The sequence below is a fragment of the Phyllobates terribilis genome, unplaced genomic scaffold, assembly GCF_046119375.1.
Source record: "Phyllobates terribilis strain yellow unplaced genomic scaffold, ASM4611937v1 Scaffold_3__8_contigs__length_932513732, whole genome shotgun sequence".
Lineage (NCBI taxonomy): Eukaryota > Metazoa > Chordata > Amphibia > Anura > Dendrobatidae > Phyllobates > Phyllobates terribilis.
In genome coordinates this window covers 137,003,200-137,027,212 of record NW_027362763.1, presented here as the reverse complement: position 1 = coordinate 137,027,212, position 24,013 = coordinate 137,003,200, and positions in this window count along the sequence as shown.

Sequence of the window (24,013 nt, the reverse complement as noted above, 5' to 3'; positions counted from 1 at the left end):
CTCCACTCTGTTTTTAGTATTTACCATGGGTTCCAGCACCGCCAGCTGGTTCTCGTCAGTGCCTTTGGATTAGGTGGTATCCAAGTTCCACCAACGTCTGCTGGTCCTTGGTAGTGCTTTCTGGCACAGGTACCTCCTGCTTAGTAACCGAGTTCCAGTACCGTCAGCTGGTCTTCGGCAGTTCCATTGGCTCTTGTACCTTCTGCTACCCATCCGGGTTCCAGTACCGTCAGCTGGTTCTCGGCAGTGCCTTTGGATTAGGTGCCTCCTTCTCGGTATCCAAGTTCCACCAACGTCTGCTGGTCCTTGGTAGTGCTTTCTGGCACAGGTACCTCCTGACCATGTGTCCCTCCCATTCAGTCACAGGTGGTTTTAACTAGCTCTACCAGCCCATACATTGTAGGTTAAAAGCCCAAGCAGATACATATTGTCCATACAGGCTTACAGCCCAAGAGTGGCATATCCAGTGGTAGCGTAGCGTAGTTTCCCATCATACGAAGGTGACCTTGTCGTGGTTGATGGGCACACATAAATTGGCCAAATTATGCGCAAAAAAACCTTCATTTTTCAAAGTGACATTAGTCTAGATACAATATTTCTTATATTTTCATGTATGGAGTGCCGAAGTTCTTTTTGCAATTGAGATTACTCTTTTCTTCAGAGCACCCGAATAGACCAGTGAGCGACCCCTCTCTTTTTTTCTATGATATTGTTCTATTAAGACATTTAAATTATTGTGCTTCTAAGTGTCTCATATACATACAGTGCCTACAAGTAGTATTCAACCCCCTGCAGATTTAGCTGGATGACACATGCGGAATTAACTTGGCATTGTGACATTTGTACTGTAGATCAGCCTGGAAGTGGGAAATGCACTGCAGCAAATTTTTTTTTTTTTTTTTTTAAACGTAAAAAGTTAATTCAGAGTGTGATTTATTATTCAACCCCTCAAACCACAAGAATTCTGTTTGGTCCCCCTAAAGTATTAAGTAGTAGTTCAGGCACCAAGAATAATGAGCTTCACATGTGTGGATTAAAGATCTCTTTTGCCAGCCTTTTCTAACTATTTAAGACCCTCCCCAAACTTGTGAACAGCACTCAGACATGGTCAACATGGGAAAGACAAAGGAGCATTCCAAGGCCATCAGAGACAAGATCGTGGAGGGTCACAAGGCTGGCAAGGGGTACAAAACCCTTTCCAAGGAGTTGGGCCTACCTGTCTCCACTGTTGGGAGCATCATCCGTAAGTGGAAGGCTTATGGAACTACTGTTAGCCTTCCACGGCCAGGACAGCCTTTGAAAGTGTCCTCCCGTGCCGAGGCCAGGCTTGTCCGAAGGGTCAAGGCTAACCCAAGGACAACAAGGAAGGAGCTCCGGGAAGATCTCATGGCAGTGGGGACATTGGTTTCAGTCAATACCATAAGTAACGTACTCCACCGCAATGGTCTCCGTTCCAGACGAGCCCGTAAGGTACCTTTACTTTCAAAGCGTCATGTCAAGGCTCGTCTACAGTTTGCTCATGATCACTTGGAGGACTCTGAGACAGACTGGTTCAAGGTTCTATGGACTGATGAGACCAAGATCGAGATCTTTGGTGCCAACCACACACGTGACGTTTGGAGACTGGATGGCACTGCATACGACCCCAAGAATACCATCCCTACAGTCAAGCATGGTGGTGGCAGCATCATGCTGTGGGGCTATTTCTCTGCCAAGGGGCCTGGCCATCTGGTCCGCATCCATGGGAAGATGGATAGCACGGCCTACCTGGAGATTTTGGCCAAGAACCTCCGCTCCTCCATCAAGGATCTTAATATGGGTCGTAATTTCATCTTCCAACAAGACAATGACCCAAAGCACACAGCCAAGAAAACCAAGGCCTGGTTCAATAGGGAGAAAGTCAAGGTGTTGGAGTGGCCTAGTCAGTCTCCTGACCTTAACCCAATTGAAAACTTGTGGAAGTGTAGCACCCTGAGGATTCGGCTGCTACAGGGGTATTACACCTCAAGCCAGAGGTGTGGTATTCCACTCCCGGGTAAGGATGGAGTGTGGAACTGAGCTCAGTAGGCTGCATGCACTACACACATCCCATTTCCGGGGGACAGACCAATGGTACTCCCACTAGAGAAATGTGCAGGTACGACAGTGTCTGTCCCTGGCTGGAGTGGGAGGGGGTTGGAACATCCCAGTAGTGTAGGGGCAGATAGGGGGAGCAGTCTGGGTAATGCTAGGAGCTCATTGGGTGCTGGTCACCTGAGCTCACACATAGAGGGAGTATATAAGGTGGGAACCATCTTAGATCAGGGTCAGTCAGTCTGTCAGAGTTGAGTAAGAGAGCAGAGGAGAAGAGCAGCTCCAAGGCCCAGAGAGTGAGAGGAGAAAGAAGGACCCAGAGGGGGAGAAGAGAGAACTCCAAGAACCCAAGATTAGATCAGCGGGTGAAGAGTTGGCACAAGGGTACCGGATCCCAAGCTGGTGGAGGGCCCTAATCCTTAGCCAGAGACCGGAGGTCGTGGGCAGGATCTGCCACGACCACCCACTAAATCCACCCGGAAGGCACACCAACAATAGGGTCAGGGAACCCAGAGACACGGGTTTACCAACAAGAGGCCCGAGGGAGCCGGACATAGGTGGATCCCTGGTGGGGAAGGCCAGAGAGAGAAGGAACGTCAGAAAGGGAGCTCAGGATCACGCTCCAGAATTACTTGGGAGTTGGCCGAGTCCAGGACCTGGTGGACGCAGCACGGCTCGGGCGGTCACTCAAGGCCGGAGTGACCAGCATAACAGCAGTAAGTAAAGACCCTGAACTGCACAGCCCGACTCTGAGTCTCATTACCATCCTCCCTGCACCTCCACAACCACCATCCTCTACACCTGACCCCCTGAGGCTATACCCCTCCCGTTGGGGGTTATACTACCTGAGCTGCACACACATCACCAGCCTCAGCGGACCCTGCTGCAGCGGCGGCCGTATTGACCGCAATTCAACGGGTGGCGTAGTCGACATAAAAGAACATCTAGTAACATCTATAAGGACTGCCACACACTGAGCTTGACACCCTGGGCACGGACCGGGTCACCGCCACTCGGAGACTACAACCCCCATCTGATCCGGCTCCGGGTATCCCCCAAACAACACTGGCCCAGGGGGCGCGTCAACTTTGGCGTAGTCGGCAGGATAACGTGCCCGCAACAACCGGGTACTGCGTGCCTGAAGAAAAGTTCACCGTTACCTTAAAAAGAAGTCTCCCGCCGGTTCCGGAGGGTCCCCGCCAACGGACCCCATCACAGGTCGTTTCCCGCCGGTTGTCCGCCATTTGCAGCTTTTTCCCGCCATCCATGGAGTTTCCCGCCACTGGGAGACGATTCCCGCCATTTCCAAAGATTTCCCGCCTTGGAAGAGCGGACGCCATTATGGGCGTGCCAGAGGGTGGCAAGAGGTCACCTCCCATCGTGGGCCAGGTCGAAGAATGGCGCCAAAAGCGGAAACCGCGCCCACCAACAGAGACTGTGATGCTGGAAGTGTCCATCAGCGTAAGAGAACTGCCCTTGGAACTGACAATCACAAAGTTGCCCCGGGACCACCCTCAATGTGGGCAGAGACAGAACAAGAGAGCAAAGATGGGTGTCGCCTGGAGCAGTCTGGAGAGAGCGCACCCGGAGACAAGAAGTCTGGAGAGGAGTCCAGAGAAAGCCTACCCGGAGATGGAGGGAGAGTCAGGCAGCACCGACCCAGTGGTCAGGAGCCTGCTGCAAGCAACGACCCCACTAGGCTTAGTGGAGGTCCTGGCACAGCTCCCCCGAGACCGGGAGTGTGCACAGACTGCGCTGGAGGGCCTCGCACGGAGGATGGCCCGGGTGCAGCGAGAGACGTTGGCGGAGTGGAGCCGAGAGATGGCCCAGCAGACCGAAACCTGACAGCGGAGCACGCCACCCGAGACGAGGAGACAGACCACCTCTGAGGATGGTGCAGGAGGACTCAAGGCCGGAGACGGCGCCGAGAAGGAAGCTGAACGGACAGAGGCAGGTAAAGAGGACGTCTCTACCCCGAGCCGGGAAACCGCGTGCCTGCCCCAGCTCCCCGTCGCAGAGCCCGAAATTCCCCCTGCCGTGCCCGTCGCTGCATCGTCACCGCCGCAGACTAGGTCTCAACCGGAAACCGCGGCCGCGACCCCTGTGACGTTACACGCCTCGACCTCGAGCGTGGTCAAGCAGGAAATATCACCGGCCTGGTCGCAAGGCCTAGTACACCCGGGCGCCGCAATTCCAGCAGCGCCCCCTACCTCCGCGGAGCCACCGGCCTGGTCGCAGGGCCGAATAACCCAGGGCGCCGCCGTTCTTACGGTGCCCTTTGCCTTTAAGGTGCCCCAGGCCTGGTCGCAAGGCCTGGTTAACCCGGGCGCCGCTACCATCAACGCGCCCTCAACATCTAGAGTGCCGCACCTGGGTGAAGATCTATTCGCCCAGCATACGTGCCCGGATGGGCAGCCCTTCATATTGCCCCAGGAGTATATTCAGCTGGAACTCCAGAGAGCAAGGCCCATGTGCGAGCCCCTGATTCCGGCTCCGAAGCCCGTAAAGAGGACCTCGCCCCCGCTGGAGGAGGCACAGTTTGAGTGGGACCCCACTGGAGAAGACCTCATGGGGTTCACTCAGGAGACTCGGGCGGCCGCAGCGGAGCGTGCAGAGTGCTGCCGGCAGCAGCTCGAGGTCTTCGAGAGGGAGCGGAGAGAGAGGCGGGTCCGGGAACAGCAGATGCAGATAAGAAGCGCGGAGCAGAAGAGCCGGACCAGGAGGAATCCCCGTGCATCTCATGGTCCCCCTTCCACCGGGACTGTGATAAAATTCAACATGCAGCATGGGTGGGGCTTCATTAGAGACCATCATACCCCCGGCGACGTCTTTGTGACCCGCAGAGACGTAGAAAGCCATCTGCCGGAGGGACACAGAGGTCGTGACCTGTATGTAGGGGACGAGGTCACCTTCACCCGGCACAAGTGTGCCAAAGGACCCTACGCCCTCCATGTGCATCGCCTGACGGAGGAGGAGCTGCGGTGTGAGGAGGAGCAAGAGGACCCGGACGGGTCTGATACTGGAACCAACCAACAAGAAAGAGCAGGAGGACGCCGTCGTTGAAGTACGGTAGAGAAAGACTGTATAAAGTTGCCCGTCGGGGTACCAAGAACTGTTACTTATTTAAAATATGTTCCCCGTTGGGACAAAGTGTGAACTGATGCCCGTGTGTCCCTAGTTCCTAATACCTGGCCGAGGACTGAGAGCGGCCATACCTCCCCTTGTACATAGTTGCGCTTCTTAAAACGCCCCCTACTGGTTTTATAGGAAACCATTTTCTTTAAGAGACTGTCGCACTTTACCCGGTCACAAGTTGCACCGTGACCGGAGGAACCAGAGACAGGAATGTTTACAGGAATGTTATTTATGAAAACGTTTTATTGCTGATATATCTATGATGTTTTATATGTTTATGAAAAAAAAAAATTGTATGTTTTGGATGTTTTTATTCTTTTACAGCCCGAGGACGTGCTGTGATTTGCCAGGGGGGAATGTAGCACCCTGAGGATTCGGCTGCTACAGGGGTATTACACCTCAAGCCAGAGGTGTGGTATTCCACTCCCGGGTAAGGATGGAGTGTGGAACTGAGCTCAGTAGGCTGCATGCACTACACACATCCCATTTCCGGGGGACAGACCAATGGTACTCCCACTAGAGAAATGTGCAGGTACGACAGTGTCTGTCCCTGGCTGGAGTGGGAGGGGGTTGGAACATCCCAGTAGTGTAGGGGCAGATAGGGGGAGCAGTCTGGGTAATGCTAGGAGCTCATTGGGTGCTGGTCACCTGAGCTCACACATAGAGGGAGTATATAAGGTGGGAACCATCTTAGATCAGGGTCAGTCAGTCTGTCAGAGTTGAGTAAGAGAGCAGAGGAGAAGAGCAGCTCCAAGGCCCAGAGAGAGAGAGGAGAAAGAAGGACCCAGAGGGGGAGAAGAGAGAACTCCAAGAACCCAAGATTAGATCAGCGGGTGAAGAGTTGGCACAAGGGTACCGGATCCCAAGCTGGTGGAGGGCCCTAATCCTTAGCCAGAGACCGGAGTTCGTGGGCAGGATCTGCCACGACCACCCACTAAATCCACCCGGAAGGCACACCAAGAATAGGGTCAGGGAACCCAGAGACAAGGGTTTACCAACAAGAGGCCCGAGGGAGCCGGACATAGGTGGATCCCTGGTGGGGAAGGCCAGAGAGAGAAGGAACGTCAGAAAGGGAGCTCAGGATCACGCTCCAGAATTACTTGGGAGTTGGCCGAGTCCAGGACCTGGTGGACGCAGCACGGCTCGGGCGGTCACTCAAGGCCGGAGTGACCAGCATAACAGCAGTAAGTAAAGACCCTGAACTGCACAGCCCGACTCTGAGTCTCATTACCATCCTCCCTGCACCTCTACAACCACCATCCTCTACACCTGACCCCCTGAGGCTATACCCCTCCCGTTGGGGGTTATACTACCTGAGCTGCACACACATCACCAGCCTCAGCGGACCCTGCTGCAGCGGCGGCCGTATTGACCGCAATTCAACGGGTGGCGTAGTCGACATAAAAGAACATCTAGTAACATCTATAAGGACTGCCACACACTGAGCTTGACACCCTGGGCACGGACCGGGTCACCGCCACTCGGAGACTACAACCCCCATCTGATCCGGCTCCGGGTATCCCCCAAACAACACTGGCCCAGGGGGCGCGTCAGAAGGAGCTCAAGAATAAAGTCCACATGAGACATCCAAAGAACCTAGATAACTTGGAGAAGATCTGCATGGAGGAGTGGGCCAAGATAACTCCACAGACCTGTGCCGGCCTGATCAGGTCTTATAAAAGACTATTATTAGCTGTAATTGCAAACAAGGGTTATTCCACAAAATATTAAACATAGGGGTTGTATAATAATTGACCCACACTTTTATGTTTAAAATTTAATAAAATTCAACTGAGCAACATAACTTTTTGGTTTGTAAGATTTATGCTTCTGTTCATAAAACCTACTCTCGTTTGCAGTTTGAAGGCTCTAACTTATTTGCATCTTATCAAACCAGCTAAATCTGCAGGGGGTTGAATACTACTTGTAGGCACTGTATCAAGGAATGCTACACTTATGTCTGGCTGGTACTTATTGTATCTATTGGGTACATAGTACTAATATTGTATCAACACTGTGATCTAAAGGTTATCATACCGCTGTTGGCTATGGCAAAGTGCAAACTATATATTCTTTTCAGATTTTGTGAGCATGGTATAAGCATAATTAAGACTAGTCAATATTATGCACTGGGCACAACATATGTCTGATGAGGTTGATGCAGTATCTTTTTCTAAATCTGCTTGGTACAACATGATGCACCTTGTGACAATTGCACACATGCATTAAGTAAATCTGCAACCTATCTCCACTAATATTGAGAGCATTTGTTAGTTTACCTCTTGTTATCTTAACATATTTTTGTGCACTTTTCTGTCCATTTGTCTTGATCTGTTTCTGTCTTAGAGCCGATCAGGGTCAGTCAGGAAGAGTCGATGTTGACCGGGGGCGCCATTGCGCAGGTGTAGGGTGCCAACCTTGACAGATAGGCAGGATGACAATTAAGGGCTGTTCAGAGATTTCCTTTCCATTTCTGACTTTAGACTTGAATTGACCTAATCATTTCAAGGAGATCTAATTCTCATTAACTGAGGGTGAGACTGCCAATTGTTGCTATGGGCATTACCCTTAATTGATACAGTAGATAACTCTTTTTTACCTTGCTTCCATTATCGTGTTACCCGTCCCTCTTGCTAGGGCTTTACAGGGTTAGATAGGGACAGTCGACATCCGAGTGGGGACGCCACTGTGCAGGTATAGGGTGCCTACCTCCGCGGCAAGGCAGGGTGACAGTAGGACCAGTGTGGGGCCTTTTCCCCGAGCAGTATCTTGTGATGATTTGACTATTTTAAGGTCTGCTAAATAGTTTATATGTGTTGTTGAGTTTTAAATAACCCTAATAAAAGTGATGTTTTATATGTCTAATTTATATGTGGTGTTGATTCGGTTAGTTTTGTTATATTCTACACCAAGGTATCTATATATCTATGATACATGGCTCGTTACACATTTATCCTGTGCTCTGCGCTGAGCACTTACACACTGCTTTCCGTGTAAATATCTGAAATATGTGATTCAGGTGGAATTCAGATTTCCTATAATGAGGCAGATGGAGACACTGTGCATACCGTCTGGCCTGTGATCCCACAGTGTCCTTCTTTTTATTAGGCGTGCATAAAAGTGCCATCAGCCACAGTTTTCTGAACCTCTGAAAAAAAAGGACACCACTGAACATAGGCCAGACAGAGTCCAGAGTAACTTTGGTGCCTCATTATAGTGAATGGATCCCTCGGGGGTTTCATCTGAATTACATCACTTGGAGATTTAAATGGAAACCCGTATATCAGTGCTCAGCGTAGAGCGCAGGATAAATGGGAACATTTCACATAACATTTTGGATCACAAAAAAAGCTTCGACTCAATCCACAAAAAAAGCAAGTCCCCACTAAGGTCTGTCAGCTGTTAACAGAATTATAGGGGCCTTCCACATTACTAGTAGCACAAAGGTTCTGGAAAAGCGAAATGGCCTTTGCCCCTCAAAAGAAATTCAGCAAATTCTGTGCTCCCAAATACAAATGCCCACCTCTCTTTTGAGCCCCACAGTGTGCCTAAACCGCAGTTAGCGTCCACATGTTTGGCATTCCTGCAGTGATGAGAACCCGCCTAATTTATGGGTGCATGTCTCCAGAACCATTAGCTGGGCACATTGTACTGGTCACTACAACATACTGGTCACTACAATGTACTTGTCATTATAACGGCAGTTTGCAATTTTCACTCAGCAACAGCCATTGCTGCTTGTTTCTGGAAAAGACCCATGGAATCAAAATTGTCACTACACCTGTAGATAAATTGCCAAAGGGGTATAATTTCCAAAATGGGGTCATTTGAGGTGGGATTCTGCTATTCTAGCACTTTGGGGCTCTGTATATGGAGTCCGCATACTATTCTAGAAAAATCTGCACTCCAAGAGGTAAATACCGCGCTGTCCCTCCCGAGTATCAACGTATGGCTAAGCAGTACTGTACAGCCACATATGAGGTATTTCTACCAGAAATTGTGGGACAAATTTTGGTGCCATTTTTACCCATTTCCCAGTGTGAAAATGTAAAATCTGTGGCTAAAACCAAATTTTGGTGGTAAAAATGTAATAATTTTTTTCTTCACTGAGCAATGGTATAACATTCTGTGATCCACTTGTGGTGTCAATATGTTCACTGCACGCCTAGATTAATTCATTGAGAGGTTTAGTTTATAAAATGGGGTCTCATATGGGGGGTCTGCTGTTGTGGCACCTCAGGGCCAATGTGAAATCTGCAAAATCTGAACTCCAATATGGTGCTTCTACCTTCTGAGCCTTGCACTGTGCATCAAAAGTAGTTTTCAACCACATATGGGGTATCGTCATACATAGGAAAAATTGATCAAGAAATTTTGGGGTCCATTTTCTCCTGTTATCCTTGTAAAAATAAAAAAGATTGGGGCTAAAACAATATGTGAAAAATATATTTTTTTCATTTTTACGATCCACGTTGTAAAATTTTGTGAAGCATCTGTGGGTTCAAGATGCTCACCACACATCTAAATAAATTCCTTGAGGGGTCTAGTTTCCAAAATGGGGTCAGGTGTGTGGGTTTTACCATTGTTTAGGCACATCAGGGTGTCACGGGTGAGTCAGATGTGACAGACATTCACTCTGGAGCCAGCTGTAGAAGGTCACTGCGCTTGGCATTGCAGACACCTTCTTGACTCCCTTTTCTCTGTAGTATAGTTATATCCATCTTCCTTTAGGACCCAGCAGCGACCTTCACTTTCTGCTGCTGCTTGACACACCCGTCCTGGGGAGTTAAATAGTCTCAGTTTCTCCAGAAAGTCGTGATAGTTCTAGGTACCTCTGTGTAGGCTTGGAGCACTAGTAGTTGGCTAGTGTCTTCTCTGGAGCCCTTGGAGGACAGTTGGCGTTATCTCTCTGGTGTCTGCTCAAGCTAAGTGTATCCCTTTTGTTTGTCTACCTTGTTGTCTTTATTTTGTAGTGGGGCTTGACTAGTGCTCACCCTGTCCCTTTCCAATCTAGGGCTAAGCTCTAGGGACATTCAGGGCTTAGGTTCTTGCTCGGCGTTAGGTGCGGAACCTATATAGGGACAATAGGGTAGGCAGGGTGATATTAGATCTGCCTAGGTGTCTCCACTCCCCCATTCTCTAATGTTTGGGCTTCCTCCCCCCTCTTCCATTCATGTTGCACTTAGCCTTTCCCTCACCTTGCGTGACACTATCACCAGCCGTGCATAAATTAGAAAAAGAAATTGACACGTGGTTTTATTTGTGTGTGTGTTTTTTTGGGGGGTGTGTTTTTTTTCTCTCTCCCTTGGTTCATGGATCCCGTTGCAATGCTGGCAGAGCAGCTGCACAAGCTGTCTCTGGAGGTGACTGATCTCCGCTATGAGGTTCAGCAGCGGCAACAGTGGCTGCAGGTCCCTAATGTTGGGGTCTCTGCGGGTAGGCCGGTCTTGCTTGACCCCAAGGTTGCCTTCCCGGACAGGTTCTCAGGGGGTAGGGACAAACTTTTTGTGTCCAAGGAAGCTTGCAAATTGTATTTTAAACTTCGCCCTTACTCCTCTGGAGATGAGGAGCAGCAAGTGGGGATGGTGATCTCACTGTTGCAAGGAGATCCTCAATACTGGACTTTCTCTTTGCCACAGGGTTCTGTTTGTTTCCCGTCAGTGGAGGGGTTTTTCGGGCTCTTGCCCTCATCTATGATGATCCTGACTGAATCTCCTTGGCTGAGTTCAGGCTGCGTCGCCTTCAGCATCGGAATTGGTCAGTGGAGACGTATAGCTCCGAATTCTGCAGATGGGCAATTGATACCAAATGGAATGACCTAACTCTTAGAAGCCAATTTTGTCAGGACCTTACTGAAAGGTTGAAAGATACCTTGACAGTGTATGAAACCCCAGAGTCCTTGGACGCTGCCATGTATCTGGCTATACGTGTTGATAGACGCCTTCAGGATATCTGGGTGAGACCACCTTCTCCGGAGCCCTCTTTTCGAGGTAATGCCCCTTTGCCGGAGGAGAGGAGATGAACCAGTACTGGGGGAGGTGAAAGTTAGAGGGTGCCTCTGCATCATGCGTTTCCCCTGAGAGCCACAAAAAAAAGGGCGTATGTTTTTTTTGTGGAAAAAAAGAACATTTTATTTGGGCCTGTCCCTTGATTCCTAAGCAAAATAAAAATTGATTAACCCTTGGTAGTCTGGAGTTGGATAATCAAGATGTTTGTCATCAACCTGCCGTTCTCAGTTTGTCCTGAAAGCAGAGGTGGTGCTAGAGAGCAGGACTGAGAAAATTTCTGTGTTTGTAGACAGTGGAGCTGGAGTCAGCATGGTTGATGCTGAGTTTCTGAGAACTCATGGGCTTGCTTGCTGTAGTTTAGCTAAGTCCATTCCTATTTTTGCCATCGACTCAGCGCCACTTGCACAGAAAGCTCTGACTCAGATTGTACATAATGTAAGACTGAGAGTGGGGTCTGTTCATTGTGAGATTACTCCTTGCTATGTCCTGGACAATCTTCCCACTGCAAGTGTACTGGGTCTACCCTGGTTGGTGAAGCATAATCCGATAGTGGAGTGGTAATCCATAGAGATCATTGAATGGGGAGGTTATGGCCATGAGAGCTGTTTAAACATTTCCCTTTCTACAGTCTCTACAGAGACCTTACCTGCGTTTTTTTCTGTTTTTGAGGACGTTGTTTCTGAAAGGAGGTGTCAGGATTTGCCTCCCCATCGTGCATGGGATTGTCCTTTTAACCTGAGCTAAACTACCAAAGTCCAGACTATATAATCTTTCTGGCCCTGAGAGACAAGCCATGAAGGATTTCATGTCACCACTTACTGATATGACAAGGAAGGGTTCTGATTTTTATAAATGGTCGGATGCTGCCCTGCAGGCTTTTTCCTCCCTAAAGAGTTGTTTGGCCACTGCACCTATACTAGTCAACCCGATCTTTCTCAATCTTTTATCGTGAAGTTGATGCGTCAGAGGTGGGAGTTGGGGCTGTGTTGTCTCAGGGTCTGTCCCCTAGTAAATGGCGTCCATGCGCATTCTTTTCCAAGAAATTATCTTCGGCATAGAGAAATTATAATGTGGGTAAGAGGGAGCTGTTGCCGAATAAATTGGCACTTCAAGAATGGTGACATTGTTTGGAGGGGGCTGTCCATCCTATTACTATTATCACAGACCATAAGAACCTGTCATATGTTCAATCTGTTAAACGTCTCAACCCTGGGCAAGATAAATGTTTTTTTACTAGGTTCAATTTTGTTGTCACTTTCCTTCCATGGGTCAGAAACGTCAAGGCTGATGCTTTGTCCTGGAGCTTCCCTGGTGGTGGTGACCATGAGAACCCTGCCCCGATTTTGCAGAAGTGAATGACTTTTTGTGGCTGTCTACCAGAAAAATCAAGTTGAACGTTCCTTCACAGAAGCTGGCACCTAGATTTATTGGTCCCGCCTCCCTATAAAATAACCGCAGTCATTAACTCAGCAGCATTTCGACTTGAGGTACCCTAGGCCCTTAAGATTGACAATGTGTTTCACAGGTCTCTGCTCAAGAAATATGTAGAAACTCTTGAGTCCTCTCCCCTGCCACCGCCCACAATTATGGTTGATGGTAATTTGAAGTTTCAGATTTCGAGGATTGTAGATAGGGTAGACAGGGTGATATTAGATCTGCCTAGGGGTTTCCACTCCCCCTTTCTCTAGTGTTTGGGCTTCCTCCCCGTCTTCCCTTTATGTTGCACTTAGTCTTTTTCTCACCTTGCTTGACACAGGGGCTCTCAAAACGCAATATGACACCTGTAGACTAGTGATGAGCGAGCGTGCTTGCCACTGCTCGGTACTCACCTGAGCATCTCACTGCTCAAAATGCTCAATGCTTGGCGAGTGTTTCCAGAATGCTTGGGCCGGAGCTCAGGTCCCCGCCCCACATACTTGGCGCTCTATAGACAGCCAATTAACATGCAGGGATAGCTTGCCACTCACTGTAATGCCGTAGCCATGTTGGTTGTTGCATTATTGAAATTGAGTCTATTTAAGACTTGGTGACCCTATGCTCATCACAGTGTACCCTGGAAACAGGCAGAGTAGGGAGAGCTGCTGCTGAGTGAGGGACAGAATTGGCGGTTTAATAGTTAGATATAGATATTCCACAGCAAGATATTTATATATCTATCTGAACTAACAGTCTTTCTGAGGACTAATCCAGCTGCATATATTACTGGTGATAGCAGGAGTTAGGCAGGCAGGGATTGTGGACAGTGCATAGAGAAAAATAGAGTCATTGTGTGGCGCCCCTGAGGGTTCGACCACCACAGGGATGCTACACTTCTCTAATGGAGTGTAGTGTTCCGCCTTTGAGGTAAGGCCAGTGTGATAGTCGTGACCCAGCCTTTGCATCCAACACCACATTTCTCCACCAGAGGGAGCTAGTATGCACTAGATGCTACTCCCCTGGTTACAGGGAGACTGGGGAACCAAGAGTTAGGGGAACCAGTTAGTGGGTGAGGGTGGAGGACTTACAAGATAGTTACACTTTAAATTTCATATTTAATAGAAAGCCATCTTTGATCTTGGTCCTTGTTAGTTAGTTCTTTGGCTGTTCTCTGTGCCGTCAAATACTGTGTGTATGTGACCTCCCTTCGGGCGCGCAGATCCTGTGTGGGCCTGCACCGGCAAGGTACACAGCCCTCGTACCCTAGCCTTGGGACGAGAGGTAGGTTGTAGACACGGAATGTCTCAACCCGGCCAAGGACCAGGATCAAGAAGGCCCGGAGCTTAAGAGTGTGGCTCCACAGCAAATGGATCCCAGGCAGGATGCAGACGGAGCGGAGTATGCCACCTGTCCTCGCCATGCTGATATATTCAGAGGGACTCCGGCTGCAAAAGGGGTACCGGCCCCTGACACCCGACCTTGCTACTCTATGTCCTGGTCGGGAAAGCCCGGTAGGCCCAGAGGATCCCATCGGGTATCGGACGGAGCGGAGCTGCCACCCGTACCCTTGTTCTGAGAGGAGTTCAGAGGGAGACCCAGCCTATTCGCACACACACGGACAGGAAAGGATTTGGTCTGTAGTTCGGGAACACTCTGCAGTAGGGTCCCGACTGAATGCTGGACTTACTCGGAGGTTGTCGGACCCCCGTCCCTGGTAACTGCAGGACTCCGCGAGGAGCAGGGAGTTGCCTTCCTTTGCCATCTATGTGAGTAAAGCCTTGGAAATTCACCCCTATGGACTCCAGACTGTTATTTCTGCGCCACACCGCGGGACGCGGCATCCTTTCCCCTCAACTACTACCCCGTCCATTCTGTCCCTCTGCCCTGAGGCCTTGCTCCGCCTCTGGGGAGTAGTAAGAACTCTGGCCGCCATAACACCATGCCTCAGCGGACTGCTGCGACGCTGGTGGCCTTCACCAGGCACCACAGGTGGCGAAGTCGTTAATTAGCCACTCAGCCCGGATAAGCACTCACCATCTCCTTTTTAATGTGACGGCCCTGAGCACGGGTCGGGTCCGGGCCACGGCTGCATCCCATCTCTACATCACAGGGCCCGACACCGAGTCCCCCAACACCCAGGGTAAACTAAAAGGGGCTTACAATGGACGGAGCGTCACAATTGCACATTCTGTCTGCTGCTGCTGTTACAGATATCCATAGCACTACATATCAGGGCTATTTTTTATGCTCTTAATTCTGATTATTTGCTTAAAAAGCAATACAGTACACACTGCTCCACTTGCTTGTTAGCAGAATACTGCCAGATTTTTTTGATTTTATTCGCATTGCTGTATTGTGGAAGTAGAGAAACTTTTCCATCTTCAGACGTAATCCCATATTACTGCGGTAATAAAACAGACATTTTGTGGAGCGTGGCAAATTTTAGCCTCCATTTAAAGTCAGCCAGCTGTGTTTTGTTGAACCTATTCACACTTGGTCGCTGACCAATACCACATCTATAAGGCCACTTCCTATAACCGTCGCCATCAGATGTGATCCCATATTACTGCGGTAATAATACAGACATTTTGTGAAGCGGGCCAAATATTACATTCCATTTAAAATGGTCAAGGCGCGTGGGGACGGGGGAGTGGACGTGATGGTGATGGTGCACGCAGAGGCTGAGGCCGTAGGCAAGATGAATCTGTGCCTGCTGAAGGTGCACAACAAACACCCACATCACGTTGAACTACCTTCCTGTCCCTATTACTAGGGGGCCACAGAACACAAATCTTGAATCCAGAGCAGTGTGAAAAGGTTGTTGGCTGGATAGGAGATAATTCTTCTAGTCAGTTTGCCACCACCACCCTGTCTTCCACATAGTTAAGTCTCAGTAGCCGTGAGTCTGGACCACATATTCCTCACCCTGATACCCCTTCCTCCCACCATGCTGAGTGCCCGGAGACAAATGATCCCACATTTGGACACTTTGAAGAGCTGTTCACTTTTCTATTTATAGATTCTGGCTTCTTGTCTGGCTCGCTTCAAGCGGGGCAAGAGGAGATCACATGTAGCGATGCCCAACTATTTGCGAAGCTACAGTTACATGAAGGTGATGGTGGTAAACTGTCGCAAGAGGTAGATGATAATGATGAGACACAGTTGCCACCAAGTCTGGAGGAGGCCCAGGATGCGTACGTGGGAGCCGAGGTGGTGGACCTACTGACCCAATCTGGCAAGGTGACATGCACAGCGAGGACAACAGCACAGAAGCGGGGGAGGCATAGCACCAGAACAGGCAGGAACAATTAGTGTGATGGCCACATACATGGGAGACGAGGTGGTGGACCGACTGACCCAACCTGGCAAGGTGACATGCATAGCAAGGACAACAGCACAGAAGGGGAGGGAGGCGTAGCACCACAACAGGCAGGAACAAGTAGTGCGGTGGCCACAGACACAAGGCGGGCAACTGTTCCCCGAAACACCAACATGAGGGAAGTTGCCAGTCCATCTGTTGGGTCTTCCAGAGACTGGCTGGTATTTAAAGACTGTCCACATAACCCCAAAAAGGCCATTTGCACCCTCTGTTATGCTAGCATCAGCAGAGGCAGTAAAGCTACCAGCCAGACCACCACCAGTATGCTCAGGCACATGACAGCAAAGCACTCGACTAGTTGGGCTGAATGCCAGGGTCCAGAAACAGCGGGTGACACTACTGTTCCACTGTTGTGCATCCATGCCATTGTTCTGTCCATGGCGCAAGGGAAGATGCCTCCCGCCCTGCACCTGTCATTGCACACTTGCAACCATCGCTGTCAGTGACCACGACTTTGTCCAAGCGCAGCGTTCAGTAGTCCCTACCCCAGTCCTTTAAATGCAATCGCAAATACACAGCCAAAGCCCCACAGGCCACACTACCAAACTCACACATTTCTCAAATGCTTGCACTTGAAATGCTGCCTTTTAGGCTCATGGAGACAGAATCTTTCCACAACCTGATGGCGGCGGCCATCCCTCGGTACTCGGTCCCCAGTCGCCACTATTTCTCCCCATGTGCCGTCCCCGCATTACACAAGCATGTGTCGCAGAACATTAGCCGTGCCCTCAACAATGCAGTTACTAGGAAGGTCCAACTAACCACGGACACGTGGACAAGTGCTTGTTGCCAGGGACGGTACATCTCGCTGACAGCACACTGGGTTAATATAGTGGAAGTCGGGACCCAGTCAGACCCTGGGACAGAACACGTCTTCCTGACGCCGAGGATTGCGGGCTCTGGGTCAATCAGGGTGACCCCACATCCTCCTCTTCAGCCTCAGCCTCCATCTCCAAAATGACCACATCAGTAGGAAGCTGGAAACACTGCAGCACTGCCTCGGACAAGCTGCACCCGCACTTCTGAAGATAATATGCTTAGGTGACACACCGCACACCTCTGAAGAGTTGTTGACAGCTGTAACAGAGCAGGCAGATCTGAACCTACAGCCAGGCATGGTCATGTGTGACAATGGCCGGTACCTGGTAGCGGCTGTCAAGCTAGGCAACCTCACACACATACCATGCCAGGCCCATGTGTTCAACCTAGTGGTTCAGTGGTTTCTCAAAACATACCCAGATGTTCCTGAGCTGCTTGTCAAAGTACGCTGCATGTATGCCCATTTTCGAAAGTCACCTACAGCTTCTGCCACCCTCGCCGTGCTTAAGCAGCGTTTGCAACTTCCAGCTCACCGACTAGTGTGCGATGTCACCACACATTGGAACTCAACGTTGCAGATGTTGGGAAGGATTTGTGAGCAGCAGAGGGCAGTTGTTGAGTACCAGCTTCAACACGCCCGTAGTTATTCAGGTCAGCCTCCACACATAAGAACTGATGAGTGGGCATGGATGTCAGACATCTGTGCCATCCTCCAAAACTTTGAGGACTCCATCAAAATGGTGAGTGGTGATGACGCCATAATTAGCGTCACCAACTCACTTCTCTGTTTTCTGAAATGCTCGCTGCTCACAATTAAAGAGGAGGTATTGCAGGCGCAGCACAATGAGAAGGAGCAAGGAACCATACAGGGTGATGCCACATAGCCCAGCCTCATCTCATCCCAATGCGGATTGGGTGATAATGAGAAGGAGGAAGAGGAACTAGAGCTGTTTTCCTGCGCTACAGACAGTACTACCCACATAACTGTCATACCGTCTGTTCAGCGTGGATGTCCTGAGGAATGGGAGAACAAGGAGGAGGATGAGGAAGAGAGCATGGTCAGTAGTCCTCTTGGTCAGGACAGGGAAGACTTGGCTGTTACCAGTCTGGCTCACATGGCTGACTTTATGTTCCTCTGCCTTTCCCGTGACCCTCGGGTTGTACGCATTTTGTCCGACAGTAATTACTGGTTGGTGACACTTCTACACCCATGCCACAAGGAGAACTTTATATCTTTCCTTCCCGAGGTGGAAAGGTCTAGTAAAAATTTGCAGTACCAGAAGGCTCTTTTTGCGGAATTATTAAAAAAAATTCCCATCTGAAAATGATGGCTGTAGAGGTCAGAGTTCTTTGGACAACCAAGTAGTACAGGTGAGGCAGACACAAATAAGACACAGCTGAGGCAGGGTAACACTGTCAAGGTGTGGGAAAGTTTTCTCAGACCCTCCCAGCGCCCAGGCCCTGATCCGTGGGGTACTCTGACAAGAAGGGAGAAGTTGTGGAAGATGCTGAAGGAGTACCTTGCCGACCGTACCAACGTCCTCTTTGATTCCTCTGTGCCTTATAATTATTGGGTATCCATGCTGAACACGTGGAAAGAACTGGCTCTCTACGCCTTGGAGGACCTGGCCTGCCCTGCCGCTAGCATTTTGTCAGAGCAGGTTTTTTAGTGCCGCTAGGGGTATTATAACTGATAGGCACATCTGCCTGTCAACTGAAAATGCTGACAGGCTGACTCTTATAAAAATTAACAAGGGCTGGATTTGGGCCAGACTTCTCAACACCACCGAATGATAGCAGCGGTACATAAAGTCAAATCCAGTTGCTTTTTTTGGGGGTGTCTATTCCCATGCACCTCTTCACACTCAGACATGGGTATGAGTGTTTATGATGCCAGTAAGACATATTTTTAGAGGCCTACCTCTAACATTCTGCATGTTACACAGTATTTTTATGTAAACCCCCTCAGGGGTAAATATGTTTCAGCCAATGCACTTAGTGCCTGCGCATTACCCGTATAGGAGACCCAATCCTTAACAATAGTAACAATTTTTTTTAATGAGGACCTCCTCTACGTCTCTTCAAAGGGGTATAAGAGTGCGTCCAATTTTTGGACAGCCATTGCAGTCACTGCATGGGCATTACCACTATAGGAGACCTTTATAACGGGAACATTTTTTAAACTGAGGCCCTCCTCTGTGTCTCTTCAAAGATGTATTGGGGTTTTTCCAAATTTTGGGCGGGCCTTGCAGTCACTGCATACGCAATAACAGTAAAGGAGACCCGCTCCTTAATAATGCGAACATTTTTTTTAAATGAGGCCCTCCTCTATGTCTCTTCAAAGGGGTATTGGTTTTTTTCCAAATTTTGGGCAGGCCTTGCAGTCACTGCATACACAATAACAGTATAGGGAACCCGCTCCTTAATAATCGGAACAACAAAGCATAGCCAGCTGATGCCCCTCTAATAATAGTGAGGACCGACTGCTCGCCCTTTAACAATAGTAAGGTTCACCTGATAGCCCTATAAAAATAGGCTTTGTACTTTAAGAGTCCCTCCTTCATAAATGAAAAAGGATGTGTCTGATCATGTCTCACACACCACATGGGCAGAAAAAATGTTAAAATGACATATACCGGAGAATGTATTTTTCACCGTTGATGCAATGCAAAAACGCATCAAAAGTGCACATAGCCCAAAGTGGGGAGGAGCATTTTTTGGGGGGTTATTTAGTTTGCCTTATATGCAAGTCATTACCCTGGAAAGAATGTTCCTTAAGATTTTTCCAGGAAAATCCATTTTGGTTTTGTTTTTGTATGTTTTATTATGAGTCCATAAAAGTGGAGTAATACTCTGACAACATGGTACACAGCAGAGACCTGGGAGTAGGAGATGCTTCCAGGGGTCTTCTCTGCACTGTTCCCATGTCATTTCAGCACTGTATGGATGTGTCTCATCAAGTCTCAAACACCACATGGCCAGATAAGGTAGTAAAATGACATTTACCGGTGAATGTATATTTCACCCTTGAAAGCAATGCAAATGTGCAAAAATGCATTAAAAACGCTACATGTGAACATAGGACAAGGTGTGGTTATTTATTTTGCCTTATATACAAGTCATTACCCTGGAAAGAAAGTTCCTTAACATTTTTTTCCAGGAAAATCCATTTTGGTTTCGTTTTTATATGTTCTATTGTGAGTCCGTAAAAGTGGCGTAGTACTCTGACAACATTATTGACAGCAGTGACCTGGGAGTCAAAGATGCTTCCAGGGGTCTTCCCCATGCTGTTCCCATGTCATTTGAGCACTGTTCCCATCAATTTGGACAATTTTTAGGCCCCCTGCAGCCCTTCAGGGGGGGGAGCCGCCGTAAAAATGCTCTAGTTTCCCATTGAATTACATTGGACTTGTTGCTCAGGTCGAGCACCCGAGCATTACGATTTGCTCGACCCGAGCAACGAGCACCCGAGCATTTTAGTGCTCGCTCATCACTACCACAGACCATGCCTTCAAAGTCTGCGTTCCAAAATGTAAGTTCTTCCTTTCTGAGCCCTCCCCTGCGGCCAAACCATAGTTTTCCCCCACATATGGGACAGCTATGTGCTCAGGAGAAATTGCACAACAAATTTTGGGGTCTATTTTCTCTTGTTACCTATTTGAAAATAAAATATTTGAGGCTAGTAGTGAGGGGGAGGGATAAGTCATCAAAAAGTAATCTGACAGGTGCCCCGCCCCTATCAAAGTGTATAAACACACCCCTTAATCAAATTGTTATCAAGCTATCAAATTGTCTATCAAGGAATTAAATGTCTATCAACCTGTCTATCAAATGAAAATTGAAATGTTAGTCGTATCTTTTATTTAATCATGATCCAATGATATATAGGATCGATAATGGAATAGGAATTTTTATCAAAGGTTTTTCTTTTTAACATATTTATTAATGACCTTGTAGGGGGCATACAGAGTAATATTTTTCAATATTTGCAGATGACACTAAACTCTGCAGGGTAATCAATAAAGAGGAGGACAATTTTATATTACAGGAGGATCTATGTAAACTAGAAGCTTGGGCTGATAAATGGCAAATGAGCTTTAATGGGGATAAATGTAAGGTAATGCACTTGGGCAGAGGAAATAAAATGTATAATTATATGCTTAATTGTAAAACACTGGGCAAAACTGTCACTGAAAAAGACTTTGGTGTATTGGTGGACGACAAGCTCACGTTTGGTGGCCAGTGTCAGGCAGCTGCTGCAAAGGCAAATAAAATAATGGGATGCATTAAAAGAGGCATAGATGCTCATGAGGAGAACATAATTTTACCGCTATACAAGTCATTAGTGCGACCACACTTAGAATACTGTGTACAGTTTTGGTCTCCGGTGTATAAGAAAGACATAGCTGAACTAGAGCGGGTGCAGAGAAGAGCGACCAAGGTTTTTAGAGGACTGGGGGGGTCTGCAATACCAAGACAGGTTATTACACTTGGGGTTATTAACTGTGGAAAAAAGAAGGCTTAGGGGTGATCTTATTGCTATGTACAAGTATATGAGGGGACAGTACAAAGACCTTTCTACTGATCTTTTTACTCTGAGGCCAGAGACGGGGACAAGGGGGCATCTTCTACGTCTGGAGGAAAGAAGGTTTAATCATAATCACAGACGCGGATTCTTTACTGTAAGAGCAGTGAGACTATGGAACTCTCTGCCGCATGATGTTGTAATGAGTGATTCACTACTAAAATTTAAGAAGGGCATGGATGCCTTTCTTGAAAAGTATAATATTACAGGTTATATATACTAGATTCCTTGATAGGGCGTTGATCCAGGGAACTAGTCTGATTGCCGTATGGAGTCAGGAAGGAATTTTTTTCCCCAATGTGGAGCTTAGTGTTTGCCTCATGTTTTTTTTTTGCCTTCCTCTGGATCAACATGTTCGGCTATGGGTTGTAGTAGATGGACTTAGTCTTCCTTCAACCTTAATACTATGTAAACTATGATATTGTCATCAGAATAATGGGCGTATTATGTATACGGCCAATAATTATTCTCTTTTATAGGAATTTGATTATTATTGAAACCAATGGATAGTAATAAAAGATTTGTTTATTCGTTTGGTCAATGAGTCACATGAGACACAAGATTCCGTATTATGAATGTTTATTGAATAAAATCAATGTCAACGTGATACACAGCAATCAATGAAAAAAAGAATCAAAACTGAACAATATAATCTGATACAAAAGTATGACATTCATATAGTTCCTTCAGTAATTATGACTGTTACATAGCGATACACAGCCTACAAGCTCAGCAGCTGTTCTTACCAACCCTGAAAAAACAGAAATTGATGTGAAGCACAGAGTGATGTTAATTGGTCAGCTGTCGTCTTTGGTTAGCTTTTGTCATTATATTTGAGAGAGAAAAAAGAATTATTCAATGTTTGTTAACAGCAAAAAATACGTTTCAGCTGTGGAAATGTTAACAGTGCCATGACATATTAGAATCCTGAAAAACCAGATTGAAGTTTCACACAGCCTCACACATAGTGACAATAATTGGTCAGCTGTGCACAATGTATTTTTAAAGTGATCACCTGCTGGAGGAACTGGTAACTACATTTTACTATACTTCAGATGTTCATTTAGATGATTAAGGGAAGAATAGGGCAAACAAGTCTGAATATAATTAAAATGATTCGAACAATTATTCCATTTTGAATCAGCTATAATTTTCTTTATAAAGTTATAAACCAAATTATCATTGCGATTTAAGTCATCAGTAAAGTGATGTAATATTTCACTGTATGATCGACCTCTTGCTAAATGCCAAAGAATAAACACACAATATTGACCGCAAACAGTGCTAAATGATTCCTGCAGTTGTTTATCTTGATAAATGTATAATTCACTATTTATCTTTAAGAATTTTACAAATTCAGCCGCAAAAAGTTTGTTGTCTGGCGAAAATCCGTAACTATCAAAGAATATTGCATTATTTTCGCTGCAAAGCAGAATCAATATCCAATGCTTGCCGCTCTGATTTGATCTGTCTGTGTTCACGATGAAAGCAGCGGGTCTCCGTTTTACTTTGTATGAAGGGAGCAAATCGCACGGATACACCCCAGAAAATATGTCCTCTGTATAGCGGTCCGCTTTCAATAGAGATGTGAGTTGCAGGGAATCCATCATCAGTAGAAATCGTACAACACTTCACGTCGATTATTAATTTCTAGAATAGATGAATTCATAGAATATATCACCATATTTATCATATGTGGAGTAGCCAAAGCGAAACGCACTTCGGCACGCAGGTTACCAGTTTTAATGAGAGAGAAGTGTCCTCCAGGTTCTTGATCAGGTGATAAATCAAATGCAAAGAAGGTGAAACCGTCCATAAATTCTTCTCGATCGATCGACAGTGCGCAATCAGCCTTCTGTTTACCTGATATATGGACAAGAGCCATATACTCTCTGACGGCTAAATCAATATTGAAATTAGGTTGGAATGGTTGGGAGGGTATCTGCTGTCCATCCAAATATAAAGCCGCATGGTTTACGTTGTAATGATGAAAGTACAACGGATTTTTATTATATGAACCGCTAAATGCTTCATTATCTACAAATCCCAATATAATAGTTCTTGGAAGGGCCCCTAAGTACAGGTTTTCATGGTTCGAGATACGGGTACCTGTAGGAATACTGAATACTTTCATGCATGTCCTATCCATTGTGTATTTTGCTGTCGCGGATAGTAAGGCATTATTGTGGCCTATCCTGACAGCAGGTGAAATTTGCACCCTTTTTACATAGAGACAAGCGTTCACGATTTGTACTTTAAGCGGTTCGGCTTCAGCCGACATCAAACAGAAAGAGTCCTTGTTTCGCGACAGTTTGATCTTAAGGTCGAGTCCATTCAAAATGAGCTTCGGCTGATTAAATATATCACCAAAAATAGGCCCCAATAAATCCACGGGTTTGGAGTGGGCGATTGCGAGCACTCTCTTATTGAAACCCACCTTCGCCCCATCTAGGATTCGTACATTGTGTTGATCAGCAGTGTCTTTATAAAAGAGTCCTAATGTGAATTGCGATGAAAGTGTTTGCGAGCTGTAATTTAATAAAGTTTCAATGTAGGCTCTATAACTGTATAGATTGTCTGACTGCGAAATGAGGCGGT